Below are 5,455 nucleotides of genomic sequence, written 5' to 3'. Positions count from 1 at the left end.
AAGATTTCCTTCATTTTTATGGCTGAATAATATTGGATTTTATATCTGCCACATTTTCTTTATCTGTTCATCTGCTGATGGACACGTAGGTTGTTTCCATGTCTTGGCTATTGTGAATAATGCTGCAGTGAGCAAGGACGTGCTGATGCCTTCCAGGTATGATTTCATTTCCTTTAGATAAATACTCAGAAGTAGAACTGCTGGTCATATGATAATTTTATTTTAATTTTTTTTGTATAATTCTTTAAAAATTTACTTAGATTTACAATTTAATATGTCAAGAGTATACCCCCAAGTCACAGAATCCAGTTTACTAAGTAAATATTCACTGATCGCCTTCTGTGCTCCAGGCAGTGTGCTGAGAGCTGGAATTGATCAAAAAGACAAAAGCAAGGACAGAGGCGGCTGCGACAGGGCATCGAAGGCCACGGCACAGGCCGCTGAGGAAGTGAAGGCGTGATTCTGAGCCAGGTGAAGACGCACAGGCCCCAGGCGCAAGAGGGAGCACGGCTCATGCAGGGAACTGCAAGTGATCGGAGGGGCTAGAGCACGGACTGTAAGGGGTGGAGTGGTAAGAAGCTGGGTTGGTAGGAAGGCAGGAGGAGCAACTAGGAGATTGCTGTAGTAACACAGGTCAGAGATGATGGTGTCTTGCACTAAGGTGAAGACTGTGGGGATGGAGAGAAGGATCGGAGGGGTCAGTGTTTGATTTGGAGATGAGGGGGGGGAGAGGGAAGTATCATGTATGATGCCTAAGTTTCTGATTTGGGCATTTGAATGGGATGTTGGGGCTAGTGACAAGGGGAAAATATAGAAAAGAGAGGGGCTTGGGGGACTCTACTTCCTGCTTGGTAGCCTGCAGGTTACCCTTCCTAGAATCCTGTGAGCTCTCCTAGAGGTCGGTCATCTCCCTGGAACTCGGCTATTGCAAGGTCCTGACCTTCTCATTCGTCTTTTGAGGGCTAGAACCGTGCTCCTAGAAATGAGCCCACAGTCACTACCTCCTCTGGAGGGAGACCTTTCAGATATGGACAGAATTCCTCGAGTCACAGTTATATTACACCAGGACACCAGGGTAAATTCAGGCCTCGATGCCTGTCTACCATGCTAAGTCTGGCAAATGTGCCCTGGTACTGACCAGTGTTATGCCTGAGGTTGCTCTGATCTCTGGCACAACCTTGTCTTCTCGTCTTTACTCAATCACCTTGTATTACCAGGTCAATAATGATTTTTTTCTCCTTTCTTGGTAAATCAATACTTCCAACAACCTTGCAGCCTTGTCCCAACCTGGCCTAAATGATAACACTGTGGACAATGGGGTGTGGAAGCTTAAGCAGCACCCAGAATTCCACCCTTGACAGTTAGCCCTCCCTTTGACAGATAAACTACAGTTGAATATCACTGAAGCTGCAAAAAGGAAGTATTTTCCCATTATTTCTCTTCCTTCCTCTCCCAGATTGCACATAGATGAAGGGTAGGCCCTCTGTTAAATACCAGTCACTTTTCACCTTCTAAGCCATGACTTGAAGCAAGGCCCTGGGTCTGCCAACTTAAAACAAAGAGCAACCCAACCAAAGAGAGACCTAATGAGGATTAAAAGGCTCTCAAGCCATTAGGTTGCCTCTTAAAATTCTTACCTGTGGTGAGTACACAACATTCAACACCTTCACTCCATGAGCAGCCTCTTACTAGGCATTTATAACCAATTATCTTATATGTGGATTTTTCAGAGTGCTTGGCTTAATGCAGCTCATTAAAACCTCATGGAGATAAGTGACTCACAGATCCCTGCTGGCCAGAACACCTCTTCGGGTCAAGTTTTCAGTGCTGACAGGCAATGCAACATTGACTAACCAGCAAATTTGACAAGGTTTGATATAACCCCAGAGCTTCAAACCTGCATAAGAACTTTATGAAAACCTCATGGGCTGCCATGCTGGGGGAAAGAAAGGCAGGCAGGGAGGCCTTAGAGATGGGGGAGCAGTCAAAGAAAAATGTTCTGTTGGGGGAGCAAACAAAAATGTTCTGTGGTAATTTTTCTTTATGGAATTGTGGTGTGGTTCTGGAATTCTCCCTAACCAACCCATTTCCGTCTTCCTCCTTGAACAAAAGTTGAAGGTCATAGGGAGGCAGAGCCAAGGTCCCTAGATAAGAAAGCAAGAGAGGCGGGTGGGGAGGGGGCTGTCAACAACTCTTCTCTCTCCTCAGAGATAGTGGATTTGAGCATTGGAGCTACCCTAGATATGCCTGCAGAGGGCTATGCTAGCTCCTCTAGCCATGCAGAGTGGGTGAGCAGAGAGCTGGAGCTGAGGGTTACTTGAGAAACAGCTATGACTTCTTGGAGGCCAGTAAACTCCCCAAACTGGTGGCAGCAGAGTCAGCTGGATTTTTTTGGGAAAGGGGAACCTCCTGTCACAGTAGTGCTATCCCTCAGAGTTCAGGAGCTGGATCATGGCAGGTCATGCTTGACACAGGTAACTTCTGACCTGACACATGCTTCAATAGCCTCAATCTTCAAGTAGCCACATGGCATCCCACAGGGCTCGCACCAATGAGGTGGAGAGTTATTACTGGTGATGGATGTAGTTCCAAGCAACCTTTTCAAGATGTGTGAGGACCATTCATTATCTACTATGTGCGTGGTGAAGTGTTCATCACAGAGAGTCTGGAGCAAGATCAGAGGGATTCATCTCAGGAAGGGTTATTGGCCGTGACACCGTCTGGTTCTGACTGGTTGTTGAAGAAAACAAGCATTGAGCACATCAATATACACATATTTCTTATGTAATAGTTATTTATGGAACACCTACTCTCAGGCACATTACATACAACTTCCCACTCTATGTTCACAATGACCTTACAAGGTAAATATTACTCCCCCAGCTATACAGAGGAGGTACAAAAGTCTGAAGTACAAAAAGACCAAGTAATTTGTTCTCCAAAACATGTGCTCTTAGCCACTTTTCATGCTGTCTCCCAGTTCTGTATAGTTCTACTAATAGCTAAGGACTTCAGTTCTCAATATTATCAGCTTAATTTTTGGAGGGAAATGTAATATTTTTTTCAGTTGATTTTTTAGACTCAGATTATTTATTGTAAGTAGGCTGACAGGTCAAGGTGAAGAGAATAAAATTGAATGAAAGACAACTGCCCTGTCTCTTCTGTGTGTAACCTAAAGCTGGTTTTTGGTGTAATTGAATAAAGAAATAAAGCACGTGAAAGTGCCAAGCACGGCGCCTGGCACATAATGTTAGTTTACTTTATTCTCCATCCTAGAGTTATATAAATTAAATCTTCCTTTAGAAAGAGACTCAAAGGAAAGTTGTATAGAGTCTAAAGAATATTTTAGATTTTCTTTAAAACTGAAAGTCACCTCTAAATTTAGGTCTAGACAGTTTACCTGTAAGCTATTTGTGTACTTACACCCTTCTTTATATTAAGACCAGAAGTTCAGAAGAGGGATGAATTAGAGATGGGTGAATCCAGCTGTATCTTGAGTTCACTGAACATCACAGATGATTTTTCAAATGTTTTGGGCTTTCTGAAATCCAAAACAGGTTTCGCCCATGCTATGCTCTTCAGTTTGGAGCATGTGCAATTTAAGGGAAATTTAATCCATATGTTTTTGATTCGTTTACACTTAAATAGTCAAAATATTGTTTTTAATAGTTATTTGATGCCCAAGTAGCCTTCTGAACCTTTTAAATAAGCTTTTAGAAGCCTGCATTTCTCTCAAAAACAGGAAATCATGTCTTTCCAAGGAGGTAAACTAATTTATACATCTGAGAATTCAGGTTCAGTTGAAAACACCTAAAACTATAGGTTTTGAATAGCCTGTCTTTATGGCAAATGAACACTCAGCTTTAGACTAAATGCTATTTCAATGCACCTACTTCTTGCTGTATATTTGGACTGGATATATGTTTCAGTTGGTGATGAGCTTTTTTGAGAAATGGATTTAGGGTCCTGAGGCTTGAGATATACTTGGTGTTTATTTGGGTACAATTATTCTCTGTTTTAATAACTCATTCCAGCTCTCCTAGTTAGTTGTCTAACATGGCTACTTATTTTTGCATATGTTTCATGCATGATGAGCTCATTTTTTTTTGGTTAATTCTCACCTGAGGATATTTTTTCCATTGAGTTTTAGAGAGAGTGGAAGGGAGGGAGAGAGGGAGAGGGAGAGAGAGACACACACACATCAATTGTTTTCCTCCCACACATACCCCAACTGGGCTGGGGATGAACCTGCAGCCCAGGTGTGTGCGCTTGACCAGGAATGGAACCAGTGACTCTTCGGTGCAAGGGCGGATGCTCTAACCATTTAGCGCACCAGCCAGGGCCTGATGATGACGGACTCATTTTGTGTGTGTTTTTTTCTCTCTGTTCTTCACCAATTATCTTATTTTTTAAAAATATTAATGAAAGCATCTGATTTCCAATAAAATTAGGCAGGCCTTCAGTTGAAATATGAATACTGTCTTCCACCTTCATGCCTGGAGACCGAGTAAAATCATGGTAGCCCAAAGGAAATTAGGCAACACACCTTGCTAAAGAAAAAATCATGAGGGTTAGTAGAAAAAAGGGGTCTAATTATTTACCTATTTTGTGAATTGATTCTAAAAAGATAAGACAGCTGCTGAGAGAAACTCAAATATAGTTGTGAGATCCACATGTATGTTTTCTCATACAGCCACTTCTGCGTCATAGCATTTGCAAGTGTTTATGTTAGTAGTAGAGAAGTAGATTACTGACACATGCTTAGTCACTGGCTGTGTGAACTTAGATATATCACTAAACCTCTGTTTGTGCACTTTTCTTATTTATAAAATGAGTTTAGTAAGAGTACCTACTTCATAGGGTTTTGTGAGGATTTAAAAATTGTGCATAAAGCCGTTATTACAGAGCCTGGCAAATAGTAAGTCCTCAGTAAATGGTGGCAAAGAGAAACATTAAACAAGCTTTGAGGAGGGGGCACTTACTATGTCTGAGGCACAGAGCTTTCTCTGGAAGCAGAGTTGGTCTTTGTGCCCACTGAGTTAATCACTAACTATCACTACATCGTTTTAGAAATGCTTCAACAGAAGTTTGCTAGAGTGATATTGAAATCCAGTTGAAGGGAATTTATACTAGAGGTCTAATGCCTGTAGGTCGAAAAAGGTTTGAATGGCATCATCGAGAATGAATAGAACTTATCGGCAAAGAGGAAAGGGTAGAACAAAATGATGTCCCAGGCAGGGGGCAGTCTGCAAAATGGCATGAGTGTTTATTAGTGTGACCTGGGTGGTTCGGTGTCGTAAACCCTGGGTGGTTTACTATGGCCAGATCATAGGGCTTGACTAAGGTGTTCACATTTTTCCTGATGGTGGTGGACAATCATTGAGAAGTCTAAGGAGGAATGATATTATCAGATTTGAGTGTCACTCACCAGTCAGTGAGGTACAAGAATATTTGA

The sequence above is a fragment of the Miniopterus natalensis genome, chromosome 9 (genome assembly GCF_054644295.1).
Source record: "Miniopterus natalensis isolate mMinNat1 chromosome 9, mMinNat1.hap1, whole genome shotgun sequence".
NCBI classification, from domain to species: Eukaryota; Metazoa; Chordata; class Mammalia; order Chiroptera; family Miniopteridae; genus Miniopterus; species Miniopterus natalensis.
This window is presented reverse-complemented; position numbering follows the sequence as displayed.